The sequence below is a fragment of the Caretta caretta genome, chromosome 10, assembly GCF_965140235.1.
Source record: "Caretta caretta isolate rCarCar2 chromosome 10, rCarCar1.hap1, whole genome shotgun sequence".
In the NCBI taxonomy this organism is placed as follows: domain Eukaryota; kingdom Metazoa; phylum Chordata; order Testudines; family Cheloniidae; genus Caretta; species Caretta caretta.
The window spans coordinates 79,679,646-79,698,955 of NC_134215.1; the positions used below are offsets into that span (position 1 = coordinate 79,679,646).

Genomic DNA, 19,310 nt, shown 5'->3' on the forward strand with positions numbered 1-19,310 from the left:
ATCTGACACTTGGGCTGTGAATCATCAAAGCACTTAAACACATGCTTAAATTTAGCTTTTGATTTCAACAGGATTTCAGCATGTACTTGAAGTTAAACATCTACACTTTGCTGAATCAGGGCCAGAGGTCTGAAATGAAAATAAAAATAGATCCATTAAGAACGACAAGACTTTTATTGACAGGTTTCAGGGTAACAGCCGTGTTAGTCTGTATTCGCAAAAAGAAAAGGAGTACTTGTGGCACCTTAGAGACTAACCAATTATCATACACATTTTAAAGAGAGTGGTCACTTTGGATGGGCTATTACCAGCAGGAGAGTGAGTTTGTGTGTGTGGGGGGGGGGGGGGCGGAGGGTGAGAAAACCTGGATTTGTGCTGGAAATGGCCCACCTGATGATCACTTTAGATAAGCTATTACCAGCAGGAGAGTGGGGTGGGAGGAGGTATTGTTTCATGGTCTCTGTGTATATATAATGTCTTCTGCAGTTTCCACAGTATGCATCCGATGAAGTGAGCTGTAGCTCACGAAAGCTCATGCTCAAATAAATTGGTTAGTCTCTAAGGTGCCACAAGTACTCCTTTTCTTTTTGCGAAGACTTTTATTCCCCCACAATCAGCAGCAAACCAATACATTCCTAAACGGATCTCCTTTTTCTAATTTGGAAGCAAACATGCACCATGACTACTGTGGCTTATACGGCTGTTGGTCCTGATTCTCTAGTGCAACTTTTGCACCTGCTGTAAATAATAGCGCTACTAAACAAGAACTAAGACTTCCACAACAAATGTGTATTTAAGATCAAAGCCCATCTGCGTGGCGCACATAGACACATGCCAGAAAACTTTTTCTATTATCCTGTTCTTGGTGTCTCTTGCGAGAGGCCCCTCTGCAGGACATCAATGACAGGACTCGCTAAACACATTACAGGTTAGGATCCAGAGGCCGAGTGGCATGACTAAGGCTGAGATTATGTCATGGAGGTCGTAGAAGTCATGGAATCCGTGACTTACAGCAAGCTCCGTGACACTGGGGGCCCCACAGCTGACCAGCCTCCGCAGGCAGCAGGGGACGCTCCCCCAGCTCCTGCCAGCAGAGGGACCCCGGAGCTGCTCAGCACTGGCAGGGGGCCCACCCACGGGCGGCAGGGGACACCCCCACGCAGGCGGTGGGGGGACCCCCTTCACAGCTTCCAGCCCTGCAGGACAACAAGGGGACCCCTCCCGGCCACTGGGCAATGGGGTCCCTGCAGCTCCCAGCTGCTGCAGGGGGGGCAGGGTGCTGGACCCTGCTCCCTCCCCATTTTGTCAGGGGTGTTTTTAGTTAAAAAGTCAGGGACAGGTCACGGCTTCCATGATTTTTTTTGTTTATGGCCCATCACAACAGTTCTGGTAAATAGGATAAACAAAATGTAGAAGTGATATAAACCTTCATGCTTCAGAGCATAGGCTACCTATTCGCTGCCTGAGATTGGGAAGAAACCTTTGCTATGGGCATGTCTGCTCATTATATACCTCCCTCTGAAGCAGCGTACTGGACCAAATGGATCTTTTTGTCCGACTTGGTATGGCTGTTCCTGTGTTCCTCCAGCCGTTATTGAGGAGAATATGGACATGAAGCAGTGCTAATTTTACAACATTGTGAACATAACCTTGTAGTTGTGGTCAAGCAGTGGGAAAATTTGACCCTAAATGTGTATTATAAAGCAACTTGCAACAAAATCATTTCAACAAGAAACATTTGTAATTGCGGTGTGCATGTGAAGTCCAGCACAGTCCACAGAACAGTTAATGCATCTGCCTACTGCCATAAGATTTACTTAAAAGCTGCACTAAAAATCAAATTTCTCCCCAGAAGCGTTATGATTGAAGATCGCGATTTGAAAACAACTGTGTTTTTATGGACTCCTGAAAAGACAATTCTCCAGCACTCAGAAGGATGAATCCACCCTTCTCTAAAATACAGATCCCAGTTTTGGTAATTAAAATGTTTCCTAAATTATTGTCCCTCAGCTGGAGGAAACTGATTAATTTTAATGCATGATTGTATTTTAGCAAACAACGACCTTTTTTGTGTTGTTGCAGCAGTATTTCACTACTTTGCAGATGGAGTATTTAGATTTGTCTACTGTATTGGATAAGAAACTCCAGAGTAGCAGGTAGATAATTCAAGACAACGTCTCAATTTACAAATTCAATTTCTTGCTAGTTGGAAAACGATTACCTGGGCACATATCTTTGGGAGGTGGCATGACTAAGGAAAAACTGATGGCTTTTTCCAAGTTTTACATATTTAGAAACACAGATGCAATTTTTAGCAGGTGTGCTTCTTTTAAAACCAACAGGTCTTTTTGTAGGATAGAGGATTTTAATTTAATTGAAAATTTTACTGAACAACACTGATTCCACTTTACAAACTTGGGTGTCTCTTTCGACACAAATCCTCATTTAGGGCCTGATCCAAAGTCCAAAAAAAGAGGCTCTGACTGCTGCAGGTTTTGGATCAGTCTGTTTGACATCTATATCCTCATTTAAGTTGCTTACATCAGCACTTGCTATGACTAAACCAGATATTCAGATACTTAACTTCAGACACTCAGATTTGAAAAGGAGACCCATGTGGCCTCATTAAAAACAGATAGATAGATAGATCTATCTTCCACGGCTATCTCAGCAAGCAATATTTTACATAAAAATAATTCAATAATCCTCTGCTTGCTATTCCTCACATATTGTAATTGAAATCCAGGTAGAATCAATGCTCATGTGGATGACCTAACCTTTAATAGCTTACTGAAATAGCATTTCTGTTGCTCCCAACAGTTTTTACACAGAACTCTGCTTGATTAGAAATGCTATCTGTGGGAAGAAAAGTCCACGATGTGTTTATCAAACAATCAAAGTTTGCTTACCCGTCCAGTTTTATTTTGAAGCAGACTCCATTTGGATTGGAATGCTGATATATATAATCAGGTCTGGAAGAAAGCTATGGTCATCCCATGGCACAAAATATAGCAATAAATTGGAATAAAACTGGTTGGTTTTGGACTTATGAGCATCTGACAGGAAAGTCAGTTGCATAAAACCAAACGAGAACTGAAAAGAGCTAGATGGGTCTATAGCTAATATCAGACTAGATCGCCAAGGAACATAGAAGATACTAGTAAGTACTTTCCACAGGACCTTGGAGCACCATTTGCTGTCTCTCTAACAGAAGCTCTACCTTTTAAAAGAATATCAAGAATTCTGTGCAATAGTCTAGTGGCCTGACTGGTAGCACTTTGCATTATGGCAGACCTTGGTTTCACTAAGTTTGGTTTGAGATAAGATTTGAAATTTGACCCTATTAGCTGGCAGAGGCTGGGAACATTGCAACAGTGACATCCTTGGTTTAGTGAAGGTAAGAATGCTGCTGCAGGCTTGTATATCCAGCATGCATTAGTGATGAACACAGAACAGCACCACATTCTCTGCATAGGCTGCCAGGGTTTGAGAGACTGATGTATGAGTGAAGGAACGTGACACCGAGTTAAATAAATAGCTGTATGTTATGGAGGGGTGAGTGAAAGCTACCTGACCCCAATTCCAAGCAACCTCCTCTCTGAAGCTCCTGCGTGGTTAGTGTTAGCTGGAAAAGGGGAAGCTCTCGCTGTTGATCTTGCGGACAATGTACAGCAAGCCACCAAACCTAATCTATAAAGACACTTATTTGTGTAAACAAACAGTACTGCTTAGTTAGTTTTTGATGTGTATGACAGGGAACCTACAGCCAGGCCCTTTTTCCTTTCCGTTTTTTTTTTTTCTGGTTTGTTTGTTTGTTCTTGCATGTAGATATTGAAGAAGAGAGATGTACCATTACAGGATAAAATAGAAGGGTCAGACTAACAGCTGTAAGTACCATAAAATACGTGCATTTCTATATGCCCTGCTTGTTCTTTAGGAGGATCAATTGTTCTAATTTGGTATCAGACATGCTTGCAAGAGAATATCCCCCGCTGTGGCTTAAGAGTTGAACTGAATTGACAGATTTTTTTGGGGGGGGTTAAGAATGCACTCTTCGTGCACTGCAGTCCTGAACAGATGCTCCTGCTCTCATGCACAGGTAGCTTAGCTTGTCATTTAAAGGTATTGCCTACTAAATTTGACTGTTTTGCACCCACAGGCATTAGAGATTTCTCCTTTAGCGCAGGAATGAAATAGTTGACATAATTATTGCTTTTTTTGTTGTTGTTATTAGCAATGTAGTGAAGACGCTGCATGCAAAAGCAAACCAGACCGTACAGAACACCAATTTTAAAATATGGAAAATGATTTACCCATAGATAGAGTCACATGCTCACAGCTGAAGCGAACACAACATCGACAGCTCTGTAATGCTCCCTCTTAACAGTACAAGCAAAACAGCAGCAGTGACAGGAATGATTTTTAATTATGCTTATAAGTGAGTGTGGCGTTCCTGAAAGGTGCTGCACTGGTAGAAGTCCACCCTCCATCAAACAGGTCTGACACAAGCAACAGCAACGTACGTTTTCCCCACATTACCCTCCACAGCGTGACCTGAAAAAGCTCTCTCGGGGGGTGATCTGGTGCTTGGTCTCTGCAGGATAATGCCAACAAGACTCATGATGGACACTTTTGTAACATGAACTCCTGACAGCTACACAGTGGATTGAAACCATTCACTCATTTCACAAAGGCCACCCAACAGCCATCAGATAACGCTTTTGGGTCCCTAGCAGCTTAAGTCACACTCTAGTCCATGGCCTCAAGTTGAAAAGCTCTGTACCCCATTATCAAGATCACTATGGGTCAGATCCCACTCTTAATTAATTTGAACTCAATTAACTGAACAGGAGGTTTCCACCACAGTGAAGAGTTCTGAATTAAAATTATTCAATTAAGAAAAAGCGTATAAAGTAAAAATCCATTTCAATGAATTCATCCCAAGTGAGAAACACTCCTTGGAATAAGCGATACTTCCGCTGCATGAAAAAGAAATACCTTTTAATCCCCTGGCCTGGCCCTTTCTGGTGACAAAAAGGAAAGTTCCTGTATTTACTAGCGTATGAACTAGAGGCTTCCTCTATTAAAGGGGGCCTTTATACTAAGCTGTAAACCCACACTCTGGCCTCGGCCCTCAGATTATTCTGCGAGGGTCAGAAATAACCTGAAGAAGATGTAGGGCAGCAGGTCACGCAGCACCACACATATTAGCATACACCCAACCCTTCCCTTGAGCATAGGCCTACCCGCAGAAATCTCCCGCACAGTTCTGGCTGCAGAACTCCTGCCAACTCCATGGGTTTTCAGGAAGCCTGGAGGAGAACACAACAGTTGCCCGTTGCAGAAGAAGAGCCAGAACACTCCTTCTCATGTAGGGGAAAAGTAGACTACACTTAGGCCCAAAAAAAAAAAGCTTGGAAAAAGCTAATGTACTCAATGCTTTTTTTGCCTCTGTTTTCACTAACAAGGTCAGCTCCCAGACTGCTACGCTGGGCATCACAAAATGGGGAAGAGATGGCCAGCCCTCTGTGGAGATAGAGGTGGTTAGGGACTTTTTAGAAAAGCTGGACGTGCACAAGTCCATGGGGCCGGACGAGTTGCATCCGAGAGTGCTGAAGGAACTGGCGGCTGTGATTGCAGAGCCATTGGCCATTATCTTTGAAAACTCGTGGCGAACCGGGGAAGTCCCGGATGACTGGAAAAAGGCTAATGTAGTGCCAATCTTTAAAAAAGGGAAGAAGGAGGATCCTGGGAACTACAGGCCAGTCAGCCTCACTTCAGTCCCTGGAAAAATCATGGAGCAGGTCCTCAAAGAATCAATCCTGAAGCACTTGCATGAGAGGAAAGTGATCAGGAACAGCCAGCATGGATTCACCAAGGGAAGGTCATGCCTGACTGATCTAATCGCCTTCTATGATGAGATTACTGGTTCTGTGGATGAAGGGAAAGCAGTGGATGTATTGTTTCTTGACTTTAGCAAAGCTTTTGACACGGTCTCCCACAGTATTCTTGTCAGCAAGTTAAGGAAGTATGGGCTGGATGAATGCACTACAAGGTGGGTAGAAAGCTGGCTAGATTGTCGGGCTCAACGGGTAGTGATCAATGGCTCCATGTCTAGTTGGCAGCCGGTATCAAGTGGTGTGCCCCAAGGGTCGGTCCTGGGGCCGGTTTTGTTCAATATCTTCATAAATGATCTGGAGGATGGTGTGGATTGCACTCTCAGCAAATTTGCGGATGATACTAAACTGGGAGGAGTGGTAGATACGCTGGAGGGGAGGGATAGGATACAGAAGGACCTAGACAAATTGGAGGATTGGGCCAAAAGAAATCTGATAAGGTTCAATAAGGATAAGTGCAGGGTCCTGCACTTAGGACGGAAGAACCCAATGCACAGATACAGACTAGGGACCGAATGGCTAGGCAGCAGTTCTGCGGAAAAGGACCTAGGGGTGACAGTGGACGAGAAGCTGAATATGAGTCAGCAGTGTGCCCTTGTTGCCAAGAAGGCCAATGGCATTTTGGGATGTATAAGTAGGGGCATAGCGAGCAGATCGAGGGACGTGATCGTTCCCCTCTATTCGACATTGGTGAGGCCTCATCTGGAGTACTGTGTCCAGTTTTGGGCCCCACACTTCAAGAAGGATGTGGATAAATTGGAGAGAGTCCAGCGAAGGGCAACAAAAATGATTAGGGGTCTGGAACATATGAGTTATGAGGAGAGGCTGAGGGAGCTGGGATTGTTTAGCCTGCAGAAGAGAAGAATGAGGGGGGATTTGATAGCTGTTTTCAACTACCTGAAAGGGGGTTCCAAAGAGGATGGCTCTAGACTGTTCTCAATGGTATCAGATGACAGAACGAGGAGTAATGGTCTCAAGTTACAGTGGGGGAGGTTTAGATTGGATATTAGGAAAAACTTTTTCACTATGAGGGTGGTGAAACACTGGAATGCGTTACCTAGGGAGGTGGTAGAATCTCCTTCCTTAGAGGTTTTTAAGGTCAGGCTTGACAAAGCCCTGGCTGGGATGATTTAACTGGGAATTGGTCCTGCTTTGAGCAGGGGGTTGGACTAGATGACCTTCTGGGGTCCCTTCCAACCCTTATATTCTATGATTCTATGATTCTATGTAATATAAAATGAACACAGGTCCTAAAACTGACGTCTGGAGACAAGCCACTGTTCTACTTGAAAATTTTCTCTTAGGCCATATCGACCCTTCGGCACTATAGCGGCACAGCTACAGCACGGTAAGTATCCTGCTGTAGCATCGTACGGTAAACGTTTCCTAGAGTGACAGACAGAAGAGATTTTCTATCGCTATAGGAATGCCACCTCCCCCAGCAACAATAGCGAGGTCAATGGAAGCTTTCTTCCAATAGCCTAGCTGCAGCTACACAGGAAGTTGGCTTAGCAAAGCTACGGCACTCAATGCTATGAATTTTTCAACCCCCTGAGCATCAGAATTATGTCAACCTAATTTTTAAGTATAGACCAGGCCCTAGAAGCTGGAGAGGATGAGAGAGGAAAAACTAACTGGCAAAGAGGGGGAGAATCACACAGCACCCAGAAAAGAGGAGAAGGAGGCCTAGATTTTATATAAAACCTTAAAAGTCAATGCTGAAGGTTATCAGTGTAGCATCACCACATTAAATACTCCTGGAGGTTTTGTGAATCCAGCACAGAACTAGTTTCTTACCTTCCCATTTAACTCAGCAACTCCTTGGTGAATCGTTTATCTCTCATCAAATCGTATTTGTCCCCTTCTTTCCTCTGGTTTGTTTAATTGTGGTTCTATATCTTGCCGGTTTGTACACATATATTTGACCTTTCCTGTCATTGTCCACTCTGCCGCTCTCGCCCACCGTGCTGTTCTCCTCTGCCTCTTCTATTTAACACACTTTTCCCTTTAGTCGGTACCTCCCTTTCATTTTTCCGTTTTGCAGACCCATGTGTAATGAGTGCTGCTCTCCTAGACTGCCATCAACCGCCTCCAACTCCCAGATGATCCTGTGCACCAGTCTGAGAAGCACATTTTGGTTATATTTTTATTACCCAAACTGGTACAATACATGGGAAAGAAAAGCCTTTGCCAAATTCCTGTAGACCTGAATGGACAAAAATTCCTGCTCATTGTTAGAATTGCCCAGAGTTTTCAATCAGTTTTTGTTAGTAGGGGTTTTGCTCACACCTTTATTATTTTATTGTTACTGGACTAGATTTTCAGCTGGGGTAAACAGGCATAGCTCCATTTACTCCAGCTGAGAATCTGACCCATTTTTATTATTTGTAGTGTAGAAGCACCCAGAGACCACACTGTATGTGGGGAAAATACAATCCCTGCCCCAAAAGGTTTACAATTTAATGGTAAGTAACCAAGAAACAGAACACAACCGTTACTGTAACTCTCATTCCATCTACAAAATATAAGAATTCTTTTGGTATTTCTAACCGTCTTTATTTACTATCAGGCAATGTTTTGTAAATGTAATTTACCATGGCTGTAAATTACTTGTGACTTATTCCCAGTAGTCCTCCCTACAGATATTGCATCTAATCAATCCTCAATTACTATGGAAATATATCCTACAGGCTACTGATGTCTTTCCTTTCAAACCCTTAATACATAATTAATGATTGTTCTAATGGCACAGAAGACTCCACCAAAAGAACCTCTCACTATAATTTATACTTACACAGTTAAAGAAAATTGGTTTATTGGGGTACTTATCATTCAAGATTTTTGCGATCTCCTGGGAAAGCAATGGATAGTATTTCCAGACAGTAAATGCTGATACTGTACTTTGGGCCTCAAACTAATACTTTACATAACAAACTATGAATGATCAAGAATTTTCACAATCCTAACATTACCTCGTGTATACGGAGCTGGATCCTGAAATCCTTACTCAGGGAAAACTCACATTACTACACGCCTTTACTTAAAAGAGTAAAAACATCAATCTATGCAGCCAATATGTACTGAGTCTGCTAAGTGATGATCCATATTTTCACAATAAAAAGAAGGCACCTATAAAAATAGTTTGTACAGGGCCATCTCCCTTTAAATGGAGAGGTACAGCAGGAATTCACATTACATTACATTTAAACAAGAGCTGGGTGAATTAACCTGGTCTTTGCACTGATTTTTATACATTCTGCTCTTTGGCTTTTACAATAGTAAAATGCATCTCTCAAACCATTTTTATACTTGAAAGGCTCCAATTAGCATTCAGCGCTCACTCACCTTGTCTCTTATTTAAAAACATGGGAATTTAGATGCCTCACCCTTCTATACAGCAAAACAAAAACAACATGGTTGGACACTACTATGGTGCAATGGTCCTCCCTTGGAGTCTGGTTGGGAAGCGTGGCCTAGTGGTCATGACCACAACCCTGGACTGCCAAGGGGGTTGTGGGGAGGGCAGCCAGGGCCCTCCCACTCCACCGGGCTTCAACCTAGGGCCCTTTGGGCTACCAGTAATCTAGCAACCAAGGCTCAAGGCTGTCACCCCTGGGCCTCTTCCTCTCCTCTCCTCCACTGGGGTCAGCTCAGTCCAAGGCCTTCGCCAAGTGGGGAAATCCGAACCAAAAGAAGTAAGAGGGAGTTACCGATGTCCAAGGTCAAAGGAAACTTCCCTCTCTGATGGTCTCTGGGGTGGGTCCTCCCTTCCCTCAAGGAGGGCCCCCTTTGGACAGCAGAGTCAGAGGTTTTAGGCTTCCCTCAGCTTCCCTCTCCTCTGCTGATGCTGTGGGCTGCAGGTCTGCTCGCCTCCAGCTCTGCCACCCAAAGGAGCGACTTTGCTGCAGGTGTGGCAGGGCGGGGCTGTAAGGTGACCAGGTGTCCGGTTTTCGACCAGAACATCTGGTCGAAAAGGGACCCTGGTCAGCACCGCCGACTGGGCCGTTAAAAGTCCCGTCGGTGATGCTGTGGAGTTAAGTCCCTACCTGTCCTGGCTCTGCTCTACGCCCCGGAAGCAGCCAGCAGGCCCAGCTCCTAGGCGGGCGACACGGGGCTCCGCACACTGCCCCCACCCCGAGCACCGGCTCTGCACCCCCCATTGGCTGGGAACCGCAGCCAATGGGAGCTGTGGGGGTGGTGCCTGTGAGTGAGAGCAGCGCAAGGAGCGGCTTGCCACACCTCCGGCTAGGATTCAGGAGCCGGACCTGCTGGCTGCTTCCAGAGCACAGCGCAAAGTCAGGACAGGCAGGAAGCCTGCCTTAGCCTCTGCTGTGCTGCTGACCAGGAGCCGCTGGAGGTAAGCCCGTGCCCCAACCCCAAGGCCCCCTCCCAACCTGAAGCCCCCTCCTGCACCCCAAACCCTTCATTTCCACCCCAGAGCCTGCACCCCCAGACAGAGCCCTCACCCCCCCATGCACCCCAACCCCCTGCCCTAGCCCAGAGCCCCCTCCCATACCTTGAACCCCTCTGTCCCACCCCCCTGCCTGGAGCCTCCTCCTGTACCCCAAACCCCTCATCCCCGGCCCCACCCCAGAGCCCACACCCCAAGATGAAGCCCTCACCCCCTCCCACACCTCAAACCTCTGCCCCACCCCGGTGAAAGTGAGAGAGAGCAAACCACTGAGGCAGGGGGAATGTAGTGAGCGGGGGGCAGGGCCTTGGGAAGGGGTGGGGCAGGAGGCGTGGCCTTAGGGAAGGAGCAGAGCTAGTGTGTTCAGCTGTGTGCGATTAGAATGTTGGCAATCCTATGGGACCAGCTGAGCCCAAAATGATCCCTTAACCCCTTGTTGTTCAGTGTGGGTTTTGTACACCCCATCACATATGGTATGTGCATCCTACATAAATTATTCCAAAACATCTAACAAAAAAAACCCCACCTCTACAAATCCCTTTTTTAAGGAAAAGTTGGCTTAAAACACTTTGTTCTCCAGAGTTGCAATGGATGACTGTTCACATGGTGCTCTACAGAAAGCAATGCATAACAAAATCTGTAAGAGGTAAATTTTGAGATATCTATAGAATGACTAATTGGCCCTGTTTACTTGATAAAATGTCTATCTGAAATATGCAGAAAAGGGGAATTAAAGGGGGCATGAGAGGAAAAACAGTACGTTAAACATTTTTACTGAGTTTGAAAAATGGTAAGCATTGTACCTTTAATGGTTTTGATTTGCTGTACCTGTTTCTACAAGCAGAATTAAATTTGGTTTCAAATTAATTGATAGGGCTTCTTTAAAGAGAGATTTACAGCTTTTACATTTAAATGAAGACAAACAAAAGTAATTTATGCTATAATAATGCCACATATAGTACCATTGTTTTAATTCTTTATTAGAAATTAAGATAGCTGTGGCAAGTGAATTAAACCCTTTAAAGACTGAAACATTGCCAAATTCTGTTTTGACAGCTCTTCCGCTTTTAAAAGCATTTATCATTTCACTTTACTTGGGAACTATAAATGACACTGCATGTCAAGGAGTGTTTTCCTCATCATACAGGTGGATAGATCATATGAAAGCCTCATGAAATCATTATTTATAATTTTTCATTTTTTGGAGAGGAAACTGATGTTTAGTTTTATCCATTTTATCTACATGGGGTGGGGCGAGTGGTCCTAGTGATCGCTGGGGGAAATGTTGGATCTGCACTTCGGAGATATGGGAGGCTTCTGGAGGGCCGACTCCTGACCCCGGGTATGGGGGTATGGGTTACCAAGCAAGCCCATCCCATAGCTACAGCTCCTGTCCCATGGGCCTGGGCCTGGTTCCCCACTCCAAGTCACAGCACTGTGACGCGTTCGGTCACAGAGACCCCTTTGGAACTGTCACCTGATGTGCTGAAATTACCTCTGAGCCCGTTTTCCCTGCCAGCTTGGGACTCCAAAATCCTGCCTTGTTGAGCCAGACACGCTAGCCTGCTGCAACACAGACCCAGGGTCTACACCACGCCCCCAAAGCTGCAGGCTTTAAGTGAAAACAGCTCAGCAGGTTACCTTCTCCAGCACCCAGACACCCAGCCCCCAATGGGATCCAAACCCCAAATAAATCTGTTTTACTCTGTATAAAGCTTATACATGGTAAATTCATAAATTGTCCGCCCTCTATAACACTGATAGAGAGATATGCACAGCTGTTTGCTCCCCCAGGTATTAATCACTTACTCTGGGTTTAATAATAAACAGAAGTGATTTTATTACATATAAAAAGTAGGATTTAAGTGGTTTCAAGTAATAACAGACAGAACAAAGTACGTCACCAAGCAAAACAAAGCAAAAACATGCAAGTCTAAGCCTAATAAATTAAGAAACTGATTACAGGTAATAGCTCACCCTCAGAAATGTTCCAATAATCTTTCACAGACTAGACTCCTTCCTAGTCTGGGCCCCATCCTTTCCCCTTACCCAGGGGCTGGCCCACAGTACACAGGAAGGCTTGCAGGTAAATAAACCATTTACAACCAATTGTCCTAGTCAATGGGAGCCATCAAGAATCTAAACCACCATTAATGGCCCACACTTTGCATAATTACAATAGGACCTCAGAGTTATACTTCATATTCCTAGTTTCAGATACAAGAATGATACATTCATACAAATAGAATGAATATATTCAGTAGGTTATAACCTTTGTAATAAGAAAAGGAGTACTTGTGGCACCTTAGAGACTAACAAATTTATTAGAGCATAAGCTTTCGTGAGCTACAGCTCACTTCAGTGATACCTTACAAGAGACCTTTTGCATAAAGCATATTCCAGTTACATCATATTTACATTCATAAGCATATTTCCATAAAACATATGGAGTGCAACGTCACTCCCACCCCACAGCTATAACTCCTGTCCCACAGGTCTGGGCCTGGTTCCCTGCTCCGGGTCACAGCCCCATTCAGGTTTGGCCAGCCTCCCCTCCTCCAGGATGAGAGAGGGACAGCCAGGCCAAATCTGAGTAAGCAGCTATGTGACCCAGTGCACCAGGCCTGGAGCAGGGAGCAAGGCCCAGTCCATGGGACAGCCACCGCTATGTGGTGAAGTTTTTTGTTTTATACCTTGTTTTTCATTTTATTTCATATTTGTGAAAAACACAGGGCTCTACACACGTGCCCTGAAGGCAGACTCGACCAAAATGGCTGGTGTTTAATTTTTTGTTTTTCCTTTTCTTAACGTGAATTTGAGGCCTGATCAGAGGAGTCTAAACTGCAGCCTGCGGTAATAGTCATCCACTGGTCGGGAGTGGCAGTACAAGCTCCCCGACACTGCCCTGCTCACGGCCTCAACCTGAACATGAAGGTTCCCTCTGCAGAAATAGAGCACAATTCCGTCTCTAATCCCACACAATCCTCAGCCTCTCCGCTGAGACTGCTAACGAAAGGCAGGATCCCAGTCTCCTTGCTGAGGGCCAAATTCTACATCCCATGACTTCACTCATGTGCAAATCAATGCAATATTTTGCCCTGAGTAAGTACTGCCAGACCATAACCCAGGTACTAACTGGTTTCTATGGTACGGGCAGCTGTCTGTTAGGGAGCGGGACATCTGACTTGGTTGGAATGAGCAGTGCAGTTCCTATCTCTTGACCAGTCCAGTCTCCTGACCCAAATGCTTGCGAGCTACTAAGCGACTTCACTGTATTTTCTCTTTTTCTACTCAAACTCCTTTTTGAAAGATTGTACATCAATCCAGATGGCGATATGAACATAGTGGTATAATAAAGGTACCATATGCCAGTTAACTGCTTACAAACTATGCTGCCCTAGCTTGCTAGATTTTAAAAACAAAATATAGAGTCTGATTCTCCGCTCACACTGATGTAAAACCAAGATAAGCAATTCCACATGCTCCTGATTTATGCTAGGGTTGACAACTTTCTGTTTGCAGAAAACCGAACACTCTTGCCCTGCCCCTTCCCTGAGCCAATGAGAGCTGCGGAGCCAGCACTCGGGGCGGGGACAGCGCATGGAGCCTCTCTGGCCGCCCCTGCACCTAGGAGCCGCAGGGACATGCCAGACACTTCTGGGAGCCACACAGAGACACGGTAGGCAAGGAGCCTGCCTTAGCTCCGCTGCACCGCCAACTGGACTTTCAACAGCCAAAAACAGGACACCTGGCAACCCTAATTTACGCTGAGGAAAAGGGAGAATCTGTACCAAAGGCTCTCACCTCTACTATTCAGAAAGAGGTTCGCTCAAATGGGTGCTCCCAATCTTTTATTATTCTAACAGCTCATGCCAGCATCATCATTCCAGGGTCTGTGCCTACTTGTGCTAGCCCACCATGACAGCTAGCGCGGGTATGTCTCCTCAAGCTGGAATTTACATCTCCGGCTCTAAGCGTAGACATACCCTATGGTGCTGCTCAGATCCCAATATCACCAACCCAAGGCATGAAAACCCAGGCCCCCCAAAAATCCTAAGTTTAGCTTAAAAATCATGAGGCTTTAAAAATAATAGAAGCTGGGTTCTTTCTTCTGTGCTTCAAAACCTGTTCTGGAAGGAGGATGTCTCTAGTAATGAATGTAGTTTAGCCTGTGTGCCCATTCAAGTTGCTAGCCTCTCTGCTGAGGCTGTTGCAAAGGACAAAACTCAGTACCAGTTCTGATGGCAAATAATTTAAAGATTATTAGACCTACCAGCTTTGAGCTTGTTTGCAATCGTGTGCAGGTAGCACAGGCTCTCATCTCTGCCCGCTGAATTGCTGTAAGCAGGCAGAGTGTTGACATTTCTCACGGATTTCTCTCTTACAGAGAGAAGGATTCATGTACTTTTCAATACTCTCCCTAGCACAGCGGTTCTCAAACTGTGGGTCGGGACCCTATTTTACCGGGGTTGCCAGGGCTGGTGTTAGACTTGCTGGGGCCAGTGGGCTGAAGCCTAAGCTTCATGCCCAAGCCCCACTGCCCGGGGCGATGGAGCTTAGGCTTTGCCCCTCCCTGGCCCGGTCGGGCTCGGGCTTTGGCCCCCTTGCCCCAGGGCAGTGGGGCTTGGGTGGGTTCAGGTTTCGGTCTCCCCTCCCAGGGTTGTATAGTAATTTTTGTTGTCAGAAGGGGGTCGTGGTGCAATGAAGTATGAGAACCCCTGACCTAGCAGGTACAGACCAGGTAGCCAGAGAACAGTAACTGCCTGGATTACATGATTCTATCATTTACAAACACTTATTTTTAATCATACAAATCCCACAGCACTCTGGATTTGGTTTTGGTCAATTTGGCTGAGAAACTGGGATTCTCTTTATGCTGCAGCGATCACTTTGGAAATACTGGGCCAGATCCTCAGCTGGTGTAAATCTGTGATGCTCCAGAGACCTGGCCGTACTCTCTAATTTCCAAGGTCAGTATCACATTTTTTAAAACAGTTGGAACAAGTGCACATCTCACACTGCAGCCACCGGGAGTCACAGGGGAGCACCACAGGGCAAGATCTGGCCTGCAATTTTTACAGCAGGTTCTGTTTGGGTTTTGTCTACTTTGCAAGTAGTCCCTTAACTCTTCTACAAACTTTTTCATCCCCCTCTTCTTAGCTTATAAAACCTGCTGAGTGAGTTTACCACATGTCAGTTTTCAAATTCCACTGTAAAGAGCAGAGCCAACTCTGACATCAGTACTGTCAGCCTCAGCAACCATGCTGAGTTTTTTTCATCCTTTTCATTAATACCCGACAGCCCTTCATGGTAACTCATTTACTCATGATGACACTTATAACTATTTCAGTTGTCTCAGGCTTTTCCTACTACTTGGTCCAAATCATTTCTTAGTTACACCCGAGATACAGACAATACGTATATGCACCTGAGACATAGGCAACAGAGATACTCACATAGGGTCTGATCTAAAGCCCACTGAGGTAAGTGGAAAGACTCCCAGGGACTTCAGGGTGCTTTGGATCACAGCTAGACTCTGACTGTCACGGCACGTGTGTGCTCACTAGAACACCTGTGCAGGAGACAGCAAGAATGAGGGTGCTTGTACAACCTGAAAACAAGGTGGAGAGGTACATCCAGAGATACACTACACCTGAAGGGTTGGACTGGGCAGTTTGGGGAGAGGCCTCCACACCTTTACTGTGCACCTGACAGCCCTTAGAGGCCAACAGCAGTTGGGAGTACATGACCCGACCCTTAAAGAAAAGTGTGAATGGTAATACTACATGTGAATGTGCTCCACCTACAGGCTTTCTGCTGGGCTCCCCAACTTCTGCAGTTCTGGTATGCTCAGTAGACAAGAGCTTATAGCTTTTATATAAAGTAACTGTGAACTATATAAACACTCCATTTATATTCCTGCCCCAGGGACTTTGCAATGGTTCTGCAAACAACAGTAATTATATAGGAGCATTTAGTATGCAATAGTATGCAGCATTCCTCTTTCTAAACTGAACCATCAAAGCAGCATCATAAATATTATATTTAAATAGTAGCTCATACCACATGATTTTGAAAACAATAACCAGGCACATGCTTTGTAGTAGCATGGAATTAGAAATCATTTTACAGACATAGATAAAAGGCTTGAAAGAACTGTGATCTTAGTAAAGAGGTAGTTTGTACAAATTGCATTTAAAAGTGCATTCACATTTCCATTATAATCCCCTATTTGGGGGGATTTATAATTTTACTGTGTATATTTGCTTTAATATAAAATCTGGTATTTAACGTCTAAAGCATGATGGATTGTTCAAGCAAAGTCTGAACTGTTAATTTGGCCATTTTTATGTGAAAAAATTCCCCCACCTACATGCACAAAGGGGAAAAAGATCGTGCCTTCAGTTTTATAGCTATGACTAAAAACACAAACTTCATTGATTTACTTTTAATTATAATGATAAGCACCCATTCAAATTGCTCAGTGTTTTAATTAAAACCATAGCCAAGACACAAAATACCTCACTATAGTACAACAAACTGCTTCAGCCACCCACTTGTAAACTGAAATTATGGAAGTTTATAAAGCAGTGATTTCTTTTTGGCACGGTGAGAAGAGGGGGCACAAATTTTTGTTTTGAAAAATGACTAATCTTTACATGGCCAAAAACGTTTCCAACAAAATATCCCTATGAATCTTTAATAAGCAGACTTACTGAAATGCTTCACAGCTGCCTTTGCAGAAAACCACGTTCAACAAACATTTGATATTCAAGGATTCCCTGTAATTTGGTTGTTGACAAGCAGAAACTCATGTACTTCCACCAAGAGGGATCCTGCAAATATGTGAATAACTTTATGCACCTGGGTATAGAAACACTCACTAGCCTGATAACAATCCCATTGAAGAAGTCACTCCCACCGACTTCAGTGGGATAGGGTCCCATGCATAGTTATTTATGTGCATAAGAATATTCAGGAGCAGAGCCTTAGATTGTAAATGACCACACACACTAATATCCCACAATGGGGTCTCCAACACACTTCCACTGAGATTGGTACAGTTGGTTCATTTCATTTTTATCTAACACTACCAAAAGCAAAAGCCATAGACTGTATTTGGCTCTGTTAAAGTGACATCAAAAGATCTAAGACTAACTAGGAGATAAGAAATTTAAGATTGGGGTTTATACCACGAATACACAGGGCTGAGTATTACGGGGGTCTCCCCAGGCTCACTGAATTTGGAACCTTGATGGGCTGCCACATTCTATGTAATAACCAGCAGGATGGGCATTAAGATGTGAATTTCAGCCCCCCCCCCCCCCGCCCCCGCTCTCCAGTTAACTCTGAGCTTCGCCCGACTAGCGTAGGTTTAAATCAGACCCTTAATGTTATTTCATGGTCACTGGATTTGTTTAAATACAATGCGGTACTTCGAGGTGCCCAATGCCTGCAGCGGCACGCTAATGACACAGAACTTTGAGCATCTCGGACTTCCTTGCCCTGGGCATCCAGGCTGCTGGTGCTCCGACACTCCCCAGATTCCTCCCCGCCGGCTGGGAGCCATCTGACCCGGCAGCAGCCTGGAAGAGTCTCCAGCCGGAGGCAGGGCGCGTTTGGCCGCGCTGAGCGGCTGCGATCCGGCGAATCCTTCCCCCGCATCATCGCCCGGCCGGCAGAGGGGTCCCCCGCCCAGCGCGCGCTGCAACTCCTCTCTCGCGCCCCCCGGGGTCCCCCCCCCCCATCCACCCAGCGCCTGGTTACACCGATGCGCTGCGGGGCCACAAGCCGAGCAAGGCAGCGCCGGGGTGGCAGCCGGACCTGCCTCCTGCAGCGGGAAGAAAGTTAGTCCCGAAGCAACACCCCCGTTAAAGCGCGGGGCGGGGGGCAGCGCGGCGACTGCGGGGCGAGCCCCCCCAGCCGGGCTGTCTCCCCGCGGCATCCCCCCTGCAGCACCCAGCGCGCACAGCGGCTGGGGTGACCCCAGCTCCCTGGACAGCGCCCGGGAGCGGGAGGCGGAGAAGGGGGGACCCCCCTGCCCAATCCAGCGGAGAGCCCCCAGCCAGGCCGGCGCAGCGGTGCGAGGGGAGCCCCCTGCCCGGACGCGCCCCGGGCTGGGCGGGGGGGGGGGCAGATGCACAGCCGGGCGTCCCCCTCTCCACGCTCACACCTACCTCGGAGCCTTCCCCCCCCCCAGCCGCGGCGGCGGGGCTCGGAGCAGCAGCGGGGCTCGGTGCAATAGACACGGAGCAGCAGCCCGGGCTGCAGTGGGGGGAGCCGGAGCCGCTCGCTCGGATCCGCTCCCGCGGGTGCTCCTGGGGGCTCCGGGCGCTTCTTTGGCTCTGTTGGGAAAGTTGCAGCGGCCACGCGACGCCCCTTAAACCCGCCTCCCAGCAGCACCCGGGGTGCGGGGAGGGGGGGACGACGGGGACGGACTTGGAGCCCTTCAGTCCGCGGCGCAGCTCCAGTCACAGCCACGTCTCTGGACCGTCGCTCCGGGATGCAGCGAACCCCACAGCAGGCTGGGTGCGCAAAGGCAGGTGCGGCTGCTGCAGACGCGCGGGGCTGGGGCTGGGGCTCGGCTCCTTGGATTTGTGCATTTGCAGACGTCGCCAAAGCGGAGAAACTTTCCAGGTCCCTGGTGGGCTGGGCGGGGGGGGGGGAGGTGGGCGTGTCCGGGGGTTGGTTTGGCATGGGGGGGGTTGCATTGCATTGGGTAATTTTTCTTTCATATGAAAATTCCACGCATGGCATCAAAGCATAGAGGTTCAAGCCTGCCCCCCACACCGAGCATAAGACTAGACCCAAACTCCTTGAAGATGTGTCTGCATGAGGATGCAAGCTCCCTAACTGTAAAGGGAAAGGAGTACTTGTGGCACCTTAGAGACTAACCAATTTATTTGAGCATGAGCTTTCGTGAGCCACAGCTCACTTGGCAGCCCAGCAGCACGTAGGAGACAGAAAGCAATATTGTTCCCTGTTCCCTGCTGCTGAAAGAC

The 19,310-nt window shown here is 46.5% G+C and overlaps 1 protein-coding gene across 8 annotated transcripts in view; it reads right to left on the reverse strand.

The window, feature by feature from the left end:
* MEGF11 (multiple EGF like domains 11) overlaps positions 1-18,881 on the reverse strand; it is a 380,480-nt gene extending 361,599 nt beyond the window's left edge. For all 8 annotated transcript variants that reach the window (XM_075133231.1, XM_075133230.1, XM_048866672.2 and 5 more), the window contains exon 1: positions 18,486-18,881. The gene's annotated coding sequence lies outside the window, so the exon portion shown is untranslated. The remainder of the gene's footprint in view (positions 1-18,485) is intronic.
* Positions 18,882-19,310: the final 429 nt, after the last annotated feature.